The sequence below is a fragment of the Empidonax traillii genome, unplaced genomic scaffold (genome assembly GCF_003031625.1).
Source record: "Empidonax traillii isolate 1590-97213 ecotype Southwest subspecies unplaced genomic scaffold, ASM303162v1 scaffold22:size5013007, whole genome shotgun sequence".
NCBI classification, from domain to species: Eukaryota; Metazoa; Chordata; class Aves; order Passeriformes; family Tyrannidae; genus Empidonax; species Empidonax traillii.
The window spans coordinates 4800881-4824546 of NW_020955215.1; the positions used below are offsets into that span (position 1 = coordinate 4800881).

General features: G+C 38.3%; 1 long non-coding RNA gene across 2 annotated transcripts in view; it reads left to right on the forward strand.

The window, feature by feature from the left end:
• LOC114067276 overlaps nt 1-23454 on the forward strand; it is a 214759-nt gene extending 191305 nt beyond the window's left edge. For both annotated transcript variants that reach the window (XR_003573368.1, XR_003573366.1), the window contains exon 3: nt 23400-23454. This is a non-coding gene — a long non-coding RNA (uncharacterized LOC114067276). The remainder of the gene's footprint in view (nt 1-23399) is intronic.
• The last annotated feature ends 212 nt before the right edge of the window (nt 23455-23666 follow it).

Consider the following 23666-nt stretch of genomic DNA (forward strand, 5'->3'; position numbering starts at 1 on the left):
GGTTGGGCAGAGCCTCCATTGCAGGCAGACCCTTTGGAAATTATTAAATCTTACTGCTTGTCAAAATACACTTTTACTTCTGTAGCAAATGTAATATATTGTATATAGTATAGATAAAATTTAACATTTTTTTTGGTAACACCTGTAACAAAAGTATGAAGGAAAAATGTAGGAAACATATAGATGAGCTCTCAGGGAGTCATCCAGTGTTGCTGTATTTTTCTCAAACTCCAGTTATTTTCCTGGTAAATTCTGAAAGTAATTTTTGTTTAGTATGTTAATTTAGGAAGTAATCATACAAAGCTTATATATATTGGTTTATATTTAGAATACTGGGAACAATCCTTGTGTAGCTCTATGTTAGACTACATTCTGATTTCTCTTTTCATTATGAGATATGAATTTATATGACTGGCTGCTCTGGGAAGTTCTGGTAAGAGTTTTCTACTATATTGCTTGGCAAAATAATCATAGTGTATTGAATGAATTCATACATTAGCATGACTCACATACAAGGCTGAGCAGTAGCACAGTTAAGCCAGCCACTTCCAGTAAATAGAATTCAAAATCTCATGTTTATTTTAATTTTATTTACTGTGTTGCATATGCATATTTTCCTGTTTTTCCTAGAAAACATTATTACTCTCCCTGCCTGCATCACTCTAATTGGAAGATAGGAGTGGCATCTTCTCAGATGCCTAAAAGAAAAAAAATCATCTTTCTCTTGTGGAATTGTATTTTTCACAAACCACAGATCTGTTAGAAAACAGGTCCCTGAAAACCTGCCTGTTAGAAAACATTTATAGCTGTTTGGCCAGAAGGTCTTGTCAGAATATGATTGTTCTGTGCATGTTTTTACATTATAAAAAAAAAAAAAAAAAGTCTTATTAAAAGAAGTGCTTTTCATATCCCTGTATGCAAGGAGCATTTTGATTTCAGATACTGAATTAAAATCTAAATGTTTTTCAAGATACAAGGTTACACTGATCTCTTTAAACTCATATCTTAAAATTCCTGGTTTAGAAAATTACTTTGGAATTTGGCTTAACCTTTGGATATTTCTCTTTCTGTTGCATTGGGCAAACAGGGTTCTCAAGCATCTTTAAAGATCCATTTTTTTTTTTTCAGTCCACTCTCTGGTGCAAGGTGGGATATTCCCCTTGTCATCTTCACTCTTATCATCTGCCCTGCTTGAAGGAGAGTTGTGGGGCAGTGTCTGGCAGATCATCAGCTACAGACTGGGATTGTAGAATGATATTCTGTGTAGGTGAGCGTAGCCAAGGTGAGGGTGATTTATGCTGAGCTGTGAGTCACCAGGCAGCAGACCAGCTTTACTGCCCTGGGATTCCAGCCATGCAGATTTATGGTCAGGTTTTGGGGTCTGATAGAGCAGTAAGCAGGTGACTTCTCTGCCTTCTGTGAAGTCTCTCATTAGACTTTGATGGGATTCCTCCATATCATTCTTCTAATGCACTTTTCCTGCAAGCTTGTGAAACAAGATGATGCAGAAATACAGGACATGTGGAAATTATTCTGTAATTTCTTTAATTGTTGGGTAGGGAGAATATTTCACTATAATGTACATTAGAACAACATTGTGGAGTTTATAACACAAGTTTTAACTGACAGGGAGGTGTAAAATGAGACTGCAGCAAGGGATTCTGGAACTCTCAGGGGAGGGAAGGTCTCCTGATGTAAATGTGTCATTGCTGGGGATTAGAAACTTGCATTTGGTCTCCAATCAGAACATTGTTTTCAGTTCAGCTGCAGCTAAAGGTAATTTGGGACAGTAAGTGATGTCAAAAACATGGATTTCTCAAACCTGTTTGTTCATTTACCTTTTGTCATGATATCGGGCATCTGGTAGGGTTTCGTGTTTTTTGTCCATCCTCACATCAGATAATAGAATGATGTGATATTTTGGGCTGGCAGGGACCTCAGGAGGTTGCAAGTCCAAAGTAAGGTCAGCCCAGGTCACTCAGAGCTTGCTCCAGCCTGGTCTCAAAAACCTCCAAGGGCAAGGACTGCACAGGCTTGTTCCATGCCTGGACATCCTGTGACCCCACAAGGTTCTGCTTGTCCCCATGGCCTGAGTGGGAACAGCAGAGAGTCTGAGCTGTCTTTGCTGGAGGTAACTCCAACTGAAAACTGCTCTGCAAGCACAAAACTTTTCAAAAGTTAGTACTTGGAAATAGAAGAGAGGTGAAAGTACAGATGCCAGTAATAACACACCTAGGAACTGAGAACTATTGTAAAGCCTTAGAACAACAGAGGAAAGAGGAAGAAGAGTAACAAGTACTCTAAGAACTGCACAAACAAATTGTATATATGAGAACTGATTTACTGCTAAATATATTTAAATTATTTAGGATATGCTTATAAGCTCAGCCTGACAAAGTTGTGTTTGTTGTCCTATTATTTTTTCCTGTGAGAAACTCAGAGTGGATGGAGCACTTTCTTACAGCAGGGTGTGCATTAGAAAGGGTTTGGACCAGTTGAAGGTATCAGTCCTTAACTCCCAAGTCCCAAAATTCACCCAAGGTGATTTAGGAGCAGCCAGCTGATGCAAACCCTTCCTTGTGGCATCAGTGCCAAGGCTTTAGTCCACACTTCACCTGTCAGCAGCCAATGCCATTGCTTTCATTTTTTTCAGACATATTAAAAATTTATCACAAACATTTAAAGAAGAAAAATGCATTGACTTTTCTGAAAGCAATTTGTTAATTAACATCAAAGGGATGAAATTTGCCTTGCATTGCCTGGTGAGTGGCATTCTTCCATCGTCCTGGTTGCTATGGGGATGAAGGAAACTCTTGTTCCGGGTCACTCCTAAATTTGCACATGAAAGCATTAGAGATTACTGCTGTCTAATCAAGTTATATGGAAAAGTTTAAAGGGAGGTACAGTGTTTTACAGCCAGCAACCTTCCACAGAATAAAACACAATAGCTGCAAAAAAGGATTATCTCCTGCTTTTAAAAACATACTAGGGAAGTTCAAATTGGTATGAAAGCTATTTTAGTCAAACAACTTGATTTTTTTTTTTTAAAAAAAGCTATTTTACAAATGAGGAATGTAGAATAACATTTCTAATAGAGAATTAGTGTATGCATTGCCCAACTCCAGGGCTGGATTCAGCATAATGAATAAGGCGTGTGCTGTGCATTCATTAAATGATTTTACTCTTGAACTCCAGTTTCTTCTGTGTCAAAGTCCTTGATATCGTCATATCAGCATTGAAGTACAAAAAAAATTTGTCACTCTGAGCATGAATTAAATTCTCAAAAGCAACGAAGTCAGGACTTGACACCAAGTTCCAACAGGAAACCTCGGGAGAAGCCCAGATTTTGATGCAGATGCTTACTGGCAGCAGGGTCTGCAAGTGGCACGTGCAGACTGTGTTGTGTCTGTGCTGGAAGGTGTTCTGGAATGCTTTAGGAAGTGCCAGGTGTATTCCATGGTACACACTACTCTTTTTGAATGAGCTTGTATATTCGTGTCTGGTTTAGAGGGGTTTTTCTGTTTGGGTTTGGTTTGGGTTTTTTCATTATTTTATTTATTTTTGTTTCTTTTTAGATCGTCATTACTTGCAGTTTCCAAATGTCATGGTTTAGAAATGGTATTCCCCAATTTTGTGTTCCCACTGAATCCACTCCAAACCAAGTGGTGTTCACTCACTCCCCCTCTCCAACCCTACCCTGCCATGGGATGGAGAGGAGAACTGGAGGCACAAATAACCCTGTCCTGGCTGGAACCAGGACACCAAATAATGTGTCAATCATGTTAAATGCTGGTTAAATGGAAAATTCTAGAGCTTTAACAGCAGTTGTACAAACAGCTCCATTACAGAGCAGAGCATTGTTACCTTAATTTTGAATATTTGTGATTTAAGAATACTGTCCAGAGACTACAATTGAAGAAACATAATGAGTTCTTTAAGTTATCTTTAAAATTCAATACAAACAAGAATATAGCATCCTTAATTATATATGAGGATACTCTTGTTATAAAATAGCATTGTTGTCATGGAAGCAATCAAGACTCAGCAACAAGGAAACTGTGTTTGATTGACCAAAGCTGGTTTTAACAATACAGTGAAAAAATATCCATTTTAAAGTAGCTGCTGAAGAAATGCATCTGCTTAAATGTTGGCTTATTTTTTCAGGACTAAACCGGCATTTTTCACTGCTAAAGCAAAGTATAAGATATGTTTTGTGATGGTACCACAAAAATGTAGAAGGAAACAGTGCCTACATGTGTCTTTATTCCAGAGGGCTGAAGTCTCGTAGCAGAACACCGAGTTTTTGCCTAGATGTGAGGAAGGGCCAGTTAAGAACAATGTATTAGTTACATACATCAGTAATTTGTATCTCTTTTCATCCCATACTGGTAGGACACTCACATCTAGAACTCTTGATTCTCCCTCTGATTGCTTCTCAATTTGAGATTTCCATGTGTGATTCTCCCCTTCCTATGGACCAGAAATATGCTCATGTTGTAAACTACTGTGTCTGACCTATTTGTCTCTTCTATGGCCTAGGTCCAAAAATTATTTGAATTTAGAGGGCTTTGCCTTATTGGCTATTTTTAAGCCGAGTTTGTCAGTGAAATGACTGTTCTTTGTACAAAAGTGCCCTCACCACTTAGAAGCAAAGATATTCTGACAGGAGTAGGCATATTTTCTATTCTTCAGTTCCAAAGTGTTTTGTCTACAGCAGGAACAAAAGTGATTTTAGCTGACCAATTGCACATCATGAATAATGCAGAGTAAAATGAATAACTCATCAGCAACTCTGATGTTGAGATGTAGAGATTTGTTCCCACCCAGGGTCCACTAATTGTGATCTGATTCATATAAAGCAGTCTGCTTATAAATGTGAACAGAAAAAGGAATATATTTTTTTAAAGAGTATATTCAATAATTTTACCAGCCTGAGTTACAACTTTTCATTTAAATTCCAAATCCTGTTCTTATGCTGTGCCCTAATTTGATCTGAAATGATAGAACTAATTTTTTTCCTTATTCAGCATTTAAGAACCATCCATTTCCCAGTTCAGCTTTACAGCAAATCCCACTGTTGGTTGCTCTTTAAGTACACAGACAAAACAGTACTTTGTGAAATGTATCAGAAGGATGAGATATTTACTGAGATTGTGCTCCCTCTCTCTGACTTACTGAAGGGAGGAAAAGAGAAAACCTTGTCATGTTCCCTTTAGCCCTTTTCACGTCCTTGAAATACAGTTTTATATCATAAGCAATTGGCAATTCTGAGGCTATGAATGATGAATAACCATTGCATCATGTAGCATTTTTCATTTTTATTTTGAAATTGTGATTCTACCCTCAGAATTGAGTATAGAATGGATATATTGATAATTTAATAGGAGATGAAAATAGTATTTTTTCTCTTAAATCAGTGCTAGTAAGAATTGTTACTTAATGAATGACTTTTAGAACATGCATTGTGAGGGAATGGAACCTGAGCAGCTTCCTAAAGAAACAGAGAAGAGATGAAAAAATTCTCATGTTTGAGAAAAAGGATGGGGTTTAAAATGTTAGGGATAGAAAGCTGACAGCCAAGGGTCCAGGTTTTCCTTCCAGGGGCCTTCATCCAGTGGCTTCTTGGACGCTCCTGTGGGAGAATAAGTGTGGTCTGAATACCATCTTCCTTCTTTCCTCCCGTGCTTTTCCCATAGCAGCGGGATATGGGGAGACTGTTGAGAGGTGGGGGTGGTGTTTTGGGGTTATTCACAGCACCCAACAGTGAGGGGCATGGCTGGTGAGGATTCAGAGGCTGCTCCAGAACCAGTGGAATTAGGTAGGTTCCTCCAGGGGTCACTGGGAGTATCAGCCCCCGGTTCCTCTTGCACTGAAGTTGAGTGATCAATATCTATCTCTCTTCACAGAAATTACTTAAAACATTTTAAACTCCTTTCATCCCTCTTTGTTCATATTCAGAGCAATTTTCACAGTGTCAGTGTGGCTGCATCAAAAAAAAAAAAAAAAAAAAGAAAAAGAAGAGTGAGAGAATGTGGAAAGACTTTTCTGTGCTGAGCAGCACCAGCCTCGTCCCATCTCTGCAGCCCCTCAGTGATTCATTTCATCCTTCCCAGAGACACAGCAATGCTCCCCAACTTATCCTGATGAAGTCAGAATAGCAATGTTTAGGGACCTTGGTGACAAGTGATGGTGAGAAATGTAAGGATTTCTACTTCTTCATTATTGTTTTAAAGCTGGCACAGGTTTGCAGCGATGTGAAAGTTCATTCCTAATAGGCAAGTGCTCACATCCCGAGCCTCAGGCTACAGTCAGACATAATTAACACCCTTTGACAGTCTCAGAAGGGAGTACAAAGACCATCTGAGCTGGGAAGGTTGAAAAACCCAGCTCCTGTTGCAGCTGAGACCTTCAAGGCTCTGCTTTTGAGGGACTTTGCTGAGGGAAGTGTGGAGAAGTCAGTACTGCTGCTGTCTGAGCTTTAGCTCTTCTGCTGATAATCTGGATAGTGGGACTGTGGAATCCTTCAGCAGCCTAAGAACCCCCCTTTCCCTAATGTTAAGTGAATTATTAAAAGAATAAAAATGTGGCACATAAGCAGCAAATGCATGAGAGCCTTCGCAGTTCTTATTTAAATTAGTTTTGATTCTCATAAAGGAAAAAAAAAAAAAGGGTGGAAAAAAATGGAAACAGCATGAAATTTTTCTGGCACTGTTGAGCAGCCTGTGTTGCACCTCTCCCAGTCCTCATTGTTTTTTCCAGATTCGTTACAGTAATATTGCTTTTTCCAGCACTGTATTGTTGTGATAAATTCACGCGTATTTTCTTCAGCCCCGAGTTTTGGCTTCAAGGAATCGATTCACGCTGGTATTTTTCACAAATAAGCTATTATAAGAACTTCAGAGAGAGAAAATAATTTTAGCTTTCAGAATGAATCAGCTGCTGGGATCAGGAGCTGGAAATGTCAGGTGTGGCACCCGCAGTTACCTTGGGCTTTGAGGGTCGTGTGCAGGCATGGAAGTGGGAAAGAGCCTGACTTCCAGAGGTGCTGGAATTCTCAGGGTTATTAGCATTTCTGATAGTTGCTCTCCATTTGTTTCTGGTGAACTATCTTAGGACTGAATTTTTAGCTTCTGCAAATATTTTATATTCCATTTAATTATTGAAAATAATACATAACTTAGTTGTTTGTTTGAGTTCCTCTAAATGTTAATGAATTTTGTGAGGCATATATTTCCAAAATGGTCAGAAAAATGAAAAGGTCTCCTGTAGATGCTTATCTTCTGCAATGCTTGCAAAAATTAGAGGGACTGTCCAGTTCCCCAAAGATTTAATGGAATACAATCATTAATGATTTGCTAATTTTTCTTTTAAGTGTTAGGTTATGTGCCAGGCTTTGAGAATTAAATGGAAACAGAAATATAAGGGAGTGCTGTGAAGTGACAACTGTTGCTATACTGTGCTACACACACAGCACGTGCTGAGTTTACTCTGAATTTCCTGACAGGTTACATATTTCAGTTATTTTGCTTTCCTTAGTTCATTGGTCTGAGAATCAGAAGTAAAACATCCAGCTTTACATAGTGGGAACAAGAACCATGAGTTTCAAAATACTGCACCAGCTTTCGAGTTACCTCTAGCTGTCACAAATACACACCATTTCAGAGGCATCCTCCAGCTTTTGGCTCTGAACCCTTCTCAACTCATTCCTAGGGAAAGAGGCTGGAAGTACACTTGCGAATGTTAATAAAATGAAATATAGTATTAAGAGCTAATCCAGTTAAATCTCCATTAGAATCTATAATTCTACCTATTTGTCATTGACACAAAAGCAGGTTTTACAGGCATAGCTTTTAAAATGCCTCAGGTTCATCTTTAGCCTCAGAATAAAGAAGGGGAAGTGCTGGTAAGGTGGACTGAAATGAAATGGGTTTGTTTCTCTCAGCTTTTTTTCCTGTCCTGCGTGGCTCCCAAACTGCTGTGTGCTTGGCACTAAATCCACATGAGAAAGTGGAGTTATATTGTGAAATGGCAGCAGTTTCTGCAGCATGGTTTCAGGACAAACTCACAGCTGTCAGCTTTTGGATCAGTCAAGTGTGGAGTTAGTGCAGGGAAAATGTTTAGCCTCAAGAGGGAGAAAGCCAGCTGCCATGTCCATTAGCACCCTTTGTTGACCATCCAAGAACACCAGCAGCATCCAAGGCAGCTTTGTCCCAGCTCTCTTTGCTGGAGGAAATTACTGGAAGATGCCCAGTAAATGAGAAGAGAATGGCATGGGCAAAAATAAGGCAGAGGTAGAAATGCACTTAGATTTTGAGGTATAGGTTGATTGATTCTTTGGGCATCCTCAAGTGAGACTTAATTTGCACCTGTCCTTTGGCAGAGAAGGGGATTGTTGAAGCACCACAGAAGAAAAGACTGTTACCCCCTTTGCCTTGCATGGTGAATGCAGAAAGAACAGGCCCCTCAAAAGGATAATCAACAAAATGTGCTAATATTTGAGCCAGCACTTTCAAAATCCTCAATTAATTTTGGGGCTGAGGATATTGGGTGCTCAATCTGAGCACTCCAGCTGCACTTGAATTATCTGAGAGCCTAGATGCTTGGGATCTCCTAAAATGAGATCCCAGCTGTTTCTGGTTGATAAGTCTAAAATTAGCAATCACTTTTGACAATTTTATTTTAAATTAAAAATTAAGTGCTTCCATTCATTATTTGTATTACATCATAGCACTTGGGAGCCCAGTCACAAATTAGGACTTTACATTATTCAGTACATACAGGCAGAGAACAAAGATTGCCCATGTCCCTGAGATCTGACAGGTTAACTGCAAACCTGTGTATGGGAAACAAAGTGAAGGATACAAGGATATGTGAGATATGGTCCATCAGGATTGTCTCAGTATAACCAGCAGCATAAGCAGAGGCAAATTCTTGCTTTCTTTGTAAAAGGTTTTTATTTGGTTAGTTGGTTTGTTTTATTTTTTTTTTAAAGGGTAAAAGTTTAAGGAAAGGTTGAAAAGAAACCTATCAAGCTATTCACCTCTCATCTGCTGCATACTCTGCTGCAGTTGGTAGGAACATTTATCCTTATCCCTGCAATGGATGGATGTGGCTGTGTTAGTTTCAATACACTATTAGTTGTTCTTTTTCTAAAATTTTAAGTTTTCTCTTCTTTTTTTTTTTTTTTTGGTGATTCTTCCTGGCACTATAATCAACAGATGAAGCATTATTTCTGTCTAGATGATAGTTGTTGAGTTGAATAGTAACATATCATAAGGCAAGACAGGGAAATTGCTATTGATGTCCAGATAAATATCACCCAATGAGAAATCTCGACTTTAAAAGTTAAGAGAAGTCAAGTACTAAGTAGAAAAAGGTACAGTTGACACTGGGATCCAAACTCTCATAATAAAGCAGTGCATTTGTATTCTACACTAATTTGCTCTTATGAGCTCCAGAGAGTGTTTGTGTGTGTGTACACACAGTTGTGTGATTCCCTCTATTGTGTGGGTGGATGAAAACAAAACATACAGGGAAATATCTGAGTGCTTTGTTCTCCTTTTGTGTGTGCACTGCTGTTATTCCCTAACTAATTCTTATTATAAGATTGAAGCATTGTAATTCAATCTGTGAAAAAAAAAAAAGAAAAGTCATTGTTTAAAAAAAAACCAATGTAGAGGCAGGAATTTGAATCGTGACAGGACGTTGTACACACAAAGAACAAAATCCTTAACAGGTAGTTGGAGTGTGGTTCTGTCAAGTCTCCCCGGCACAGATGGTGCATCCACACTGCTGTAAGCACACATGAGATAGAGAGTATTTATATGTGTACTTACGGCAAAAGAAGAAATCACATTGACAATGCAGACGAAGAATTTTTGAAGAGCTGTTTACAGTTTGCTGGAGCAAAGGAATAGTACAAAACCTACTCTAGTATGGTAACTGTGTCCACTCACCATTTCTTCAGCATTTGTACTTTTTAATTAATTTTTATTGATGAGACTGAACCAGAATTCTGAATCTGGTCATGATGTTTGGATGAGACTAGGAGACAGATGTGAATTTTAGCCTTCAGGTATATCCCAGCTATCTGACTAGCCTGCTGGCTACTTTTTGTGGCTTTAATCACTTCCTAAAGTGTGGTGTTTACTTTTGATCTGGGCCACCAACGTTGTTCCATCTTGGCATTAAGCAACAAGGAATTATTCCTCTGTGGAGGTGCAGGTGCACTGAGGAATTATCCTGAGTGCTCATGGCTTTCTAAATCAAATGAGACAATCACAGAACGTTGTACGATCCACGAACAGCTGAGAACACCCCTGAAAATATCCATGCCAACATCTCACAAGAAGTAAGGACCCCAAAAGAGAATTTTTTACATTTGGAAGTTTCTTGTAAAGCTCCATTTAAAACATTATCTTTACTTCAGACTTTCTTGTCTTCTGCAGGACCCTCTAGCCCTGAAAACCTTTCTTCTCCACCTACACTCCATATTCAGCTTGCTCTTGATTACAGTTATTTTACCACTGTAAGAATTCTACTTCCAAAAATACATATGAAAGCTTTTATTTCCGTGCTATTCAGCAGAAAATAACCACAGCATGGAGGCCACAGAAAATTGTGGATCTTGTTTCCTGCCTACTTGCATTAAACAGTGAAGAACTAAGGCCACCAAACCATTTCCAGCCAGCTCTCTGTACATCTCCTTTGGAGACCTGACATGGAGCTTTCTGTCTCTAACCAGCCCTTCCACTTGACTTACAAAAGCTGGTCATCTCCACACTCCAAAACAACATTTTCTCTGATTACTTAGGCAGCTCCAAACTGAATGTCTTTCACAACCACCTCCGGTGAGGGCCTGGGCCTGTTTCAAGGCAAGTGAAAAAGGAAAAATGCAGTTCTGGCTTTAAATCCCTTGTTTTCATAAGCAAGATGGCATAATAATTTCAAAATAATTCTTTTCTAGATTATCAAGACTTTTCTTTTAGTTGTGGGTGGGGAACCTTGAGCCTGTCTTAAAATAACCTTTTCAGGAACATTCACCAGTACTGTCTGGTTTGGTCAGTTCCCTGAATTTCCAGAGGAGAGACTAATCCTGATCATTCTTCATTCTTGGAGAAGGGGACAATGACTAGATACAGTAAACTGCCAAAAGGCCAGGTTTATTTATTTGAACTTGTTTTCTTTTCCCTTCAGGAATCAGTATTTCTGGATTAGCTGGTTGAGCAGGAAAGGGCAATGTTGGAGAGTTAGAGGAGAGATTCCATATCCTTGATTTCCAGGGAGTGGTTGTCCTAGCTCAAAATAAAGTGCTAATAACAGGACAATGTGTCAATAATTATATGTAACTTTAGTGATTTTGATTTTCCATGGGGTGATTTGGGTACACTTTAACAGAATTAGACTTACATATTTATTGTGAAGGTGCTGTTAATGTAACAAATGTAAGGAGAATAAAACTGCATGAAAATGTTGCCATGTTTGTAATTATTTATGTTTTTATAAAGTAGAGACATAGTCAGTGGTTATACAGGAGAGGTTTTTGACTATTCAACCAGCCCTGACAGCAAACCTATCTCTTTTAAAATTTTCTGTGTATTGGCATTTTGCAGCAGGAAAATGAAAGTGGTGTTTTCCTCTATGCAGTTTAATTTTCAGCAGTTTCATACTAATGGTGAAAGTTTTCCCTCAACAATGATCCTGAGCATCACTGTAGCCCAGTTTTGAGCGCAGGCTTGATTGGTGAAAGAAAGAAATGTTGTGCAGTATCATCTGTATTTTTCTGCTTGAATAATTTTCAAATGTTCTCAGTTGTTCCTCAGCTGATGAGCAGCTGTTCCAGACAGTTCATTCACTCTCCAGCCCAGCAACTCTTCCCCAGCCATCAGAGTCCTCTGAGTGCACATTCGCTGCTCCCTGTGGCACGAATTACCCCAAAGCAGAGGGTGTGATGGATGAGGCTTCCTCTGAACTCCACTTTTCTGGATGCTTTGTTCATCATTCTGATGGAGTCAGAGATGTGAATTTATGTCAGAAAGGTCATGTAATCTGATTTCTATAACTGGGCACAGAGATAGGTCTTTATCTAATTACTTCTGTGTAAGAGGAATGACTTTTTTTTTTTTTTTTTTTTTAATGAATAGTGTATTTTGGAAATCCATTCAGTCTGGGTTTAAAGATTTTAGGAAATGAGAATGTACCAATTCACTTGATCGTTCTTTCCAGTGATTAATTGATGTTAATGTAACATGTCATTGGATTAGAAAAGGAAAAAAATATTCTGACATGACTATAATAGGAAAATTCTCAGCTTCAGGAATGATAGATATTTCATTGTGTTTAATTTTCCTTTCATTTATGAGTTACTGGAAATTTTCTGATAAACTGAATTGGAATTGGATGGGTTCTAGTAGCTCAGGTATTTAAATAATGATAAATTCTGTTAACTCTTCTGTTTACTTCCTAAATAACATCAGAACAAGGAAGCTGTTGATTTTTTTACATATATATATATATTATTTTTGTTTGGGTTTTATTTTCAATTTTGTTTGCTGTAATGGGAGCAATAGAAATAAGTGATATCTGCAGGGGTGGTTTTTTGCAATTTTTTACCATCTTGTAGATTTATTTTCAATAGAAGGATGAACATAAACACCAACACAAGATGTAGATTTAGGAAACAGCAGTTTCTGCAGAGGAGAGTCCTCTGAGATTTCAAAACCTAACTGAGGTGTTTCGAGTAACGTTTAGGTTTGGAACTAAGACTTTGCACAGGATAAATTTCTCTGCCAGAGATGTGGAACTGCGGTGAACATCTCCGAGTGTTTAATAAATAAAATTAAAATATAGATCTTTATTATGTCATTCACAATTTGAAGGTAAAAAAACCAAAACCAACCCACAGTGTCAGAAGAGTTTATTGCTCTAAATCTGATGATGTCTTCCTTACAAACTGTTATTTTTTTTTCATTTGAATGAAACTATATCATGTATTCCCCCAGTTCAAAACTTGTGAGCCCAAGCAATTTTGTGGATTTTCTTCATCTTTTTATCTTTTAATAATTTTCTTGCTGCTGTAGAGAAGATAGTAATATAATGGGTAAAACATTCTGGGAAAAGCATCTAAAATTTCAGATGGTGATAGAAAACCCCTGAGGAAAAAACATTTCCATCACAAAGTGTTCCCTTTTCAAGGAATCTTTGAACTCTGTCATAGGACTCGACATTCAAAAATCTTCCTGCTTTGTTTCTTTTTTAAATTAATCATTTGAACATTTTTTTGGGGCTTCAAATGTTTACTGGGTGATTATTAAGACACTGAAGTACTGAAGCAGACTCATGAGGCTACATATTTACCCTCATAGCCTTTTTATATTTTATTTTGACAAACCATCAATTGGAATTTTTAATTCAAACTATTCTCAAATGTTACAGCATTTTTTACACAGTATATTATCAAAGTATCGAGCCCTTTGATAAGGGTAATTAAACATGCCAAGTTTGTTTCCACAGCCCTGAGTCTGCAACTGCTTAGACTTTCGTTGTGCTCCATGAGTGAATTCAGCTCGGTCTGTTTATTTACAGCAAAGCCAATGGCAGTGCTCCATCCTCTTCTAAATGGTGGCACGTTTGTCATCAGAAAGGATGATAAACAGTTATTTTGGAAGAGGTGATAAACCAGGGGACACTAGAAAGTGTAATCATATATTAAAAAAAAATAAATCTGTTTTACATTGGTTTTTGATGCGAGTTGTCCGGTTGGAACAAGAGTTTTATGTGGCCTTTATTTGGGATGACAGAAGAAGAAGAAATAAAAAGGGCAGCCCTATTTATTAGAAAATAGTATTTGAATAAGTTACACAAAAAGATTTTTTAAAAAACCTTAAATGTACTATAAACTTTGTGCACTTTACTGAAGTTTAAATGCAGTTTACATGTTTGTGAGGTTTCACAAACTCACACCTGCCACGTAGTAAGTGTTTGTTTTGAAAGGAATTATACTTTGCATTAGATCCCAGATGTTGTGCTCGTGGGATCATTTTCCCTGTCCTTCTGGTTGGCACTGGGTAAGGTGGCTTTTTTTGTTTTTCCAGCTAGGGAATGATAAGAAAGTCTCTTAACAGTCTATAATTGTCTCGGTTTCACAACAGAAACTCTGTGTTGTGACACACACACGGGCTGATCCTTTTTATTTTCTCTCTCCCCGTCTGAGAGTGCTGAAATTTCCCACTGTTGAGCCCTTGATTTTGTCTCTGGATTCATCCCCAGCAGAAATTGCAATTCACAGAGCATGGATTTGTGTAGAAGTTAACAAATTACAAGTGTTTTAATAAAGGCAGTAGTGACAGCTCAGGAATAAGGTTTAGACTTAATGTCTGTGCCAGGAAGTACATTAACTCTGGTAAAAAATAAAAGCATGTGAAATGGCATACTACTGACATGAGCTGATTATGATAATGCCTTAGTACAAATTTTTGAAAATCAGATACTATAAAAATATACCATTAACTTTATGTTAATAAAATATTTTGCTTGATGCCTTTTAAATTATTCATTTGAAGTAGTCTAAAAATATAAAAGAACTCTTATTATCATTCAATTTACATGATTACTCTAAGTTCACTTTTTTGGTTTAACATAAACAGAGTATAAAATCCACATCGAGATTTTAGATATTTAAAATGTATCATTTTTATGCAAAAATTGGAGCCTGTTATGATGTTAAGGTTGTCATTAGTATAAATATAACTCCAATTTCTGATTTGAAACTGTTTTACACATAGAAATTACTGCGTTTGCTGATTTGGCTCATTATTTCTGCTTTGATTATGCATGTCCTCTTTTGAAAAACAAAGTTTTACAAAATAAAAACTAAAAAAAACCCCAATCAATTGACTTAATACTATTATGAGCTTTTCTTGTAAGTAGTGCAGAAATCAGGGAAGACATGGAAGGAGACATTTGGATAATTGAATACGGGAGTTGTTATTTTTTAGGTAAGCTGAGCTTGTATGATCAGGGGCATCAATCCAAGCATGGGTAAGGCCCCATAGGACTCCCCAGGGCAATTAAAGTGGAGCAGGGATGTTCTCCTGAGATGGAAGCCCCCATCAGCCAGAGCAGGGAGGCTGAGTGACCTCTCTGCCTTATTTGCTGGTGGCTGAAATTTGGAGAAGGTGTTACCTGATCCTCTGCTGTCCCTGCCTGTGTGAGATCACAGATTCATACAGCTTTCTGACCTTTATCATCACTGTCATTTCCTACAACTTCCAGAGCCTTCGATGACTTCTTTTGTTTTGTTTTCCCTTCATCTATTTCTATGTGACTGTAAAATCTGTTTCCTTTGACTGCAAGGACAATTTTAACAGCTCAAACTTGTCAGACTTTCGAGTCTGATTCAGTCGCTTCCCTGAACACTCAGTCACTCAAATACCACGGCCCCCTCAAGGGTCCCCCTCAGTGAGACACCCCCACCTCAGCAAGCAGTGGGGAAAGGGTGGTGGTTGCAAAAGTCAGCTCTCAGCACTCAGTTTTGTGGGGATGAAGGGAATTTTATTTGGGACTTCCTAGGGAGAGCTGCGTGCAGGGAGGATTGCGAGACTGGGGAGATAAAACCTCGGCAACTGGAACGAGGCCACAAAATGGATAAGCCAGCTTTGCAGTCATTCACGAGGGATACGGCCTGAAATCAACCCAGCCCTGCATTGCCATCAGCCAGCATATGCAGGGGATTCTCACAGCTGCTGTGCTCGAGCCTTGTTTATGGTGGGAGGTCACAGAAAATAGATGGTTTCATTTCTTATTTCTAAGAGTCATCTCGGTTCTCTGTGCTGCAGGCTTAATCCCCACCAAAGCCACTCTGGCTGAGAAACACTAGACAATGTTATTTCCCTCTGATTAGCACTTTTTCCCAAATGGTTGTTTAATCTCCATATCTGGGTTAATTTGAAATAGCAACTGAGAACACAGAGACTTCCAAGAAGGAAGGAAATGTATTGTACTGCTTCGCTAAAAATTGAGCTTCACAAAGTAAAGGCAGTTGGATGGGGGGTTTGCTATTAAAAAGCAGTTTCTGTGGCTGATACCATTCACTACACTCACAGGAATTTACAGACAGAGAAAACGCACTAATTCCTAATGGGAGGGTCAGAAGCAAGTTTGTGTAATATGTGAGTCACTGAAACTGGTAAAGCCTGCTGGGAATCTTTCTTTTAACTGCTAAGTCATCTTAAGATGCATCATAGCAGGTCATGGCAGCTAAACAGGGATATGGTTTAGTGATGGGCTTGATGCTCTGTTAACATTTGGACTTGATGATCTTAAAGGTCTTTTCCAACCTGAAGGATTCTGTTATTATTTTCTGTGATACCAGTTTGGATCCATCAACGATTTTTTTAAAAATTGCCATCATAGGAAAAATAAAAAAACCTTCAGCAAAGGAATGTAAGACCTATTTCCACATTCTCTTTTCATCTTTCATCTTGTCTTAGGTAAAAGTAAAAAATGCTAAATTTGGCTCTTATGCACTTAATGCACTCTCATGTACAGTACATAACCCTACTAGCTGGAGAGAAAGCAGCATGTTATGCAACAAAGAGTATTTTTACTTTGTGCATTAGCTTCTAGCTCCAGGGGGGTTTTTTAAGTTTAATTTAGTTTCTTTTTTAGCTCCATTTTCTTAGCTCCTTTATTCTCCTTTTCTTTTGGTCTGCTCTCACAGGGCTCTCGCCAAGGTGTGAAACGTTCTGCATTGTTTTGCAGCCGCATTTGTCTCTCTGGGAGGAATCGGAGTTTGTTTCGCTGGCAACTCTGAAATCACCACTGGGTCTGTCATGTGGTTAAGCTGCAGATGGTTTGCATGAGTTGCTTGTTTGAACTGCATGAAATGTCCCTCTGGACTCTGCTGTGATTCTGAGGAATATATGCACTATCAGTCACATGAAAACCAATCCATGTTCTACTTTTCTGTGACATTAATCCTCACTAGCCATAGGTTTAGTTGTACAGTTCAGCTGCTTCTGCAGGTGAGGGAAGGGAGATGAAGCGGTGGGATGCAGCTCTAAGCTGTAACGAACCTTTCACAGGCATCCAGCAGCCGGGTTTAACCTCGGGAGATACCACTGCAGATAGTCAGGGACGGGCGGGAAAGAAAATCCTCACACACAAGTTGATCTCAACTATCACTTCAGAAAGGAAAAATTGTTTCTCCCTCCATGGACTGCCAATACAAACAAGGTTTCAAATAAATACAATAAGCAGTTTTCTACTTTCTAATAATTTTTAAAAGATCCGTTCTCTTTTGCAGAGGTGGGTAAATAAAACAGATGCCGTGGCGGTCAAGCTGCTTTTCTTCAGCACTGTAACATTTTCAAATGCAGCCATGCTTGATGGGAAAGCCACAGGCAATGCTGCAGCTTGTTGTTGATGGTTTGTCACTCATCGAGTTTCCCTGGCACAATTTATGTATATGCAAATACAACTTCTTGTCATGCCTCTAGATATTTTAAATGTCAAAAAACTCTGGTTACCCTGTACCAGAGCAGAGGCTTCCAATGCCTGCATGGCACTGTGGCTCAGAAAGAGATTGCAGAGCAGCTGAAACTGTAGTAATATTTCACATCAAAAATACTGAATACACTGGGGAGGAGAGGTTATTGTGTTTATGAATTTGGGGCTCCTGAAAAGTTTTCAGTTATCACATCAAGAGTTTCATCTCTAATTATTGTTAACCTAAGACACCAGGGCATTGTGGTTAGAGAGAGCAGGGCAGTGTTATCAGAAAGTTTGTTAATTATTAAATATTGAAAGGAGTGGCCACACTTTCAAATATTCTCATTCTGTTAGATATTGACCATTTTTAAATGTCTGGATAGAAAAGCCAGAAGGGCAAATCATGACTGCTGAATCCTTCAGAAAATCTCCCATTTACCCTTATCAGACAAATCTGAAAATACACAATTTTATTACTCAGATTCATTATTGAGCTGGCTCACAGATTTTTAAATTTAATGTATTATATGCTTTTTTGAAAATTCTAATATTTTAGATTCCAGAGGCTGACACTCTAATTGAATATTTGGACCCCATTAAAATGGATTGTTTAATTTGACATAAAATATGTGGATGGTCTGAACAGGAGGACAAAAGGCAGACTGGTCAACCTGTAGGTAAATAAGATGGTAAATGAACTACAAACGTATTTGAGGTTAATAGGACTTTGATATGTCAACCTCAAATTGTAGATGAGATGAAGAAGTGTATTACTAATGAGCTGGTTTAATGAAGAAGCAGCAGTTTTGGGGTGAAAACCTGGACGCCAACCTTGTTGTAACAGCTGGCTTTCCTACCTTGAAAAAAGTTTACTTTTTTCTTGTGGCACAACACTCAAATTGTAATGCTGAGAGTCACATTTACTCCTCAGATTCTCATGCAAGACCTAACCTGATGCATCAGTTGTCTGGATCAGAAGGCAAGCTGTGCTCAGTTGTCAGACCTCTGTGATGTTCTGGGGAGAGAATGTGAAACCACGGGCTGTAGCAAATCACAAGATATGAATGTTGCATCTTCCCTGTTTGCTCTTCCAGAAAGAGGAAGTTGCAAACTAAGGAGAAAAAAAGAGCCTCAGCATTTTCTTGTGAAGTGAAAGTTCCTGACTTGAGCTCTTCGGTTTGTGAGGGGGGCGTGGGGTGTGGAAGTCACTTTGAAGTGTTAAGCTTTGCCTTCCCGGGGAGCAGCTGTGTGTGAGGGCAGAGCTGTGATATTGCCTCGCCGAGTGTCGCGGCACCTGCTCCCGTGTGAGTGACCCTGGGACTGCAGCGCAGGCACTCCCCAGCAGTCTGACACCTCCACTCTGAAACTGTTTGCCCATGGCAGCTTGATTTTATTTGTGTGGAAATTGCTCGGCTCTGACATTTACAGTATGATTGTTGCTCCGCTCTGATCCTTCTCTGATCTATCGATCTGCGCTTTCTGCTCTACTGACAGAGTATTTCACCCTCGTGTATGAATCCTTGGAATTAGTGAAAGGCATCACCATAATTTTTTGGTGTAAATTGGAGATTCTCAAAGTGAAGGGCCGTGATTTCTGTGAGAAAAAAATGTGACCCAGCCCTCAATCCTGGCGTCATTCATCCAAAAGCAGAAGCACCTGGTGTACCAGCCTAAAGTGCCGGCTCATGTTCTGGATTTGTTTTCCCCTCTCATTAGCAGGGTTGGACAAGTAGTCAAATTTGAGAAAGAGCTGTCTTGCATAGTGCTGGAGAATGCAGCTTTTGATGCCATCCCACACTCTTTGGGTGTGGAATCCCAGAGGCTGGGAAATTATCCCACACTGCCTGTGTTCAGCTGGTAGGAGCCTCCTGTGCTGCGCTGCCACTACACTCAGCACAGGCAGGTCTGAACTGAGGCTACTTTCCCTCCTCTGCACCACTACAGGAGTGTAGAAAAGCAGATTGTAAGTCTAAAAATATGTTAAATGTGATATTTATATAGAATACTAAATAAAATATAACAGTAAATCCCAGTAAATTAGTTTTTAACTGATAAAGGAATTGATAAATGATTTCTGCAGAAGTTGTGCAGATGCAGGTCAAGGTGGCAGCAGCTACTTTTTTTTTAATTTCAGCCCTTGAAATACTTAGTGACAACTTGAAATTATTTTGGGAGCTATAGTCCATCTCTCAGATGAAGCATGTCTGTATTATTAAACATAATGACAGATGTATTTTTTCATATTTGCCACGAATAGAGCCAGAGAAGCGTTCAACAGTGAGGGAATGACTTCCATGCTAACTCCCGTAGATTATCCCTTCCCTTCATTTGGAGAAGTGGAATTTCTCACTCATAGGAGACCAGGTTTTTGGGACTTACAAAATCTGCGCTGATCATGGCGATAACAGACTGTGCAATACATGGAAAAAAATATTTTGCCAAAAGCTTCCCTAGCAAAAGATTGGCTCCATTTATAAAGTTTCAGACCTAAGACACTACTGATGTTCTCTTAAGAAAAGAGTTTGAAATATAACACGGAGTTCTTAAAAAAACATGGAGGGTTAAGATGGTAGAAGAAAAGAGAAGTTTTACAGGAACTGTTTATTTATTAATCAAGGCACACATCCGGACTGGTGTACTCTGGAAATGGATCAGATGTGCTGGCAGAAAATCAAGGATCATAGAGAAGCTTAATATGATTTGCCATTTTTATAGAGGATTCTGTCTCATAACTATTAGGAAGAAGTCACTGACAGCTGCCATAAAGTAAGGGAACAGCCACTCCTCAGGAAACCCAAATGAAGAGTAATATGCAGAAAATACTGGAATTCATATTGAATGCCAACAAGATAACAAAAAAAAGCAGGAATCCATGAATAAGAATTCCTTACTGTGCTTTAACTCTCCCCCCCTCTTTTAGAGCAATTTGGAGCTGAGTTAAGTGAGCTGACAAATGCTGCCTGAAAACAGTCAAAATTGTGAATGTTTTTGTGTTGATGTTTAAACACATCTGAATTTTAAGTATAGGAAATATACAAGAAGAGAAGAATGAAAAAATGAAAAAAAAAATCAACTTGGGAAACTAGTTCTAAGGAGAGGGAAAACTCATGAGAATTAGATTGAAAATGATCGTTAGCATTTACCATTTCTCCTAGGAACTTAAAATTATTTTCAGCTGGTATTTTTATTAAAGACTCTGCACAATGCAAAGCACTGGGAAATCTGCAGTGTATTTTCCATGCTTTTTCAGTCATAAGCAGGAAAGGATGCCTAACATTTTCTCACCCTTTAGATATAAGGACAAATTGATGTTTGGAAAAACTCTCAGGGAATTTCTATCTTCCACCCATATTTCCAGAAGATCAGTCAATACAAGGAAGAAAAGGGTCCAATGACACCATAATTGGTAATATAAAGACGTTTTTGAGTCTCAGTGGCTTATTTATTAATTGCATCAGTGACTGTCAAGGGTCAGGTGCACTGCAACAGCTGCTGTTTGTAGTTTACAGATCATGTGAGACATGAGTTTAGATATTCCTAACCTGGCTTAAGAGATGATATTTTATCTTAAAAAACCAAGTTCAGGGTGAGCTTCCCCTGATGTGCCTTGGTCTGCATTCAGTCATGGCAGAGACTTCTCTGTTACAGGTTCATGTCGTGCTTTTCTACGTAGCTGGTTGCAAATGCAAAGGATGAATTTTTCAGGAGTGATGGATATTACCCATCCCACTGGATAACCCAAGTTATCCTAACACCTTTATTGTCTTAGATACTTGTGCATTAGTTGTAATCCCGCTGTGCCTGCAGCCCACCCTGCTGTCACTAGAATAGAGGGGCTGTTTGGAAGGCATTTTCATCGCCTTGGAGTGAACGTGGTCCCTCTGCCCCACACTGGAAAAGCCAAGCCTTTGTGAATAACAATAGGAGATGTATCTGAATAAATTCTTAGATAGAAACATCCCAAATCACCCTTTTTGTTAGCTACAAAATACTTCCTTGTCTCTTAATGTCAACGTCCAGCTGCATGTGGCATTGTCATTTTTGCAGAGATGATTCTCATTCTTCCAGAAAGAACGTGTATTAATTTTTAAAGTCATATTTACAAGTAACCTACATAAGACCTGCTGATATCTTGAATTTTCATAAGGCATACTTTTATGAATTACAGATTCATAAAATGTCTCATTAAGGGTAGATTGGGTATTTGAAATGTATTGTGGGGTTTCCCCCAGTTTTACTGCAGTAAATAAACTTTTGTCTTCCTTTGAAAGACATTCACCTAAAAAAAAAGGATGATAGAGGTCTGCCTACTTTTTTGGTTTTTTTTTTCAATTTCTTTCTTTCTTTTTTAAACTGTGACTGAATTTCTCATGATTTATTCTTCATCCACTCCTAATACACTTTAATATTTTAATTTATTTAAGACTACTAAAATTACTGACTTTCACAATAGCCAGGATTTTTAGCTGTACACAGTGAGCAAAAGTCTCTACCTGAATATATAACTGAATATACACTGCTAAACCAGCAGCACTCAGATGAGTGTAATAACCAAAAATGACTTGTGCTGTTACAGTTCATAAAGTCGTGCTCGTCTGATGAGGAAACCTTCACCATGAGCTTACTGCAAGTGGAATCTGAGCTGTTTAATATTCCCTGTCCCTTAAACACACTTTAAAGCAGCATCTGATTCTTCAGCTGTCCTATAACCTGTATCAGACTTGAATAGCCACACTCACCTGTGTTCAGCTCCTGCTTAGTGTTTTCCCTCAGTATATTTGAATGTGGCTTATTTGCAGAACAAATAAACTGTTCATCATTTATGGGCCTGTTGACCTTTTTTTTTTTTTTGTGCAATTTGAAGCTCTTAGGTGTGTTGAGGAAGATTTCTTAAAGTGAACAGTCACTACAATTACACGTGCTGTTGTCGTCTAGTTGTGTGCAGGTCAATTTGAAAGAACAGTATTTTAACTGATAATTGAAGTTTTTTAAACAGCTGTACTTATGTTGTGTGTACGTGGGGGAAAAAAATCCAAGTCCTCATCCTGGTTTTTGGAGAACTCAATGTGTAAATCTTCATCTGATTCAGATGGCCAAGTTGTTCACAGGCAGAGATTCATCAGAAACCTCATGAAATCTTTTAAGTTCCCCTGTAAAAGGTCAAAATGAAATTTCCAACTGGAAAAATTGCTGATCCAAATCAGTGTCTCAGCTATTTATCCCTAATAAAGGGACACTACAAATTTCATGTTATTAAAATATTGTGACTTGGGGGGGGGAGGGTGATTATCTTGATGAGGAAAAGCAGAAAAACTATCCCCTGCTTCCATGTTTATTTTCCAGGCTCTCTTTTTTTTTTTTTAGCAAAGTATTCTGATCAGTTAAAAAAAAGATCATTTTTCTAAAAATGGTAGGAAAGAAAGAAAATGGTCAGAACCCCAACTGTTATTATACGGGTAGCTAGAGGAAGGGATCATATTTCGATGAGTCTTAGAGTTTTTATTAAACTGCTAATGTCTTTTCTATTTAGATGCATCTAAAATAAACAACACAAATTTAATATGTATATGTAATAGATTATCTGATACAAACTGTAGCCTTTATTCCAAATTTATTAGCATTATTCTCATTTATAGTTATACTGATATTCTCCATTGTGAGACAAACACAATAGGAATTCTCATATTATTAAAAAAAAAAAAAAGATATCAAATCTGGAGAACAATTATTCACTGTGGTTGCCTGTAATCTTCCAGAATCTTTTTCCTTTTTGTGTAGATACTTTCTTATAAGTACATTAATAAAGAGCAAATCTAAACAAGATAAGAAAGAAAGAATTGGAAGCCTTCTCAATACATTTTCTTCCCCACAGCAGGAATTACAAAATAATTTTGTTTCTTTTTTTCCAGTTCTTTGCTGTTGCCCAGCCAACACCTGAGGGATCACAAACAAACCTGGGAGTAAGTAATTAAAATTCAAAGCTTCAGCATTCAGATACTTTTTTATACTTTCTTTTGCTTCCAACTAGCAAAGAATTTTCCAGACGAGCTTTTAATTAACAGGTGAATTTAATTGATATGTGAGTTTTCTGTAAATAGGAAGGGTATCAGTGAGAAGTAGAGGAGGACTCTTTCATATTCACAGTTTAAGCCCATTAGTTTATTTTCACGTTGATG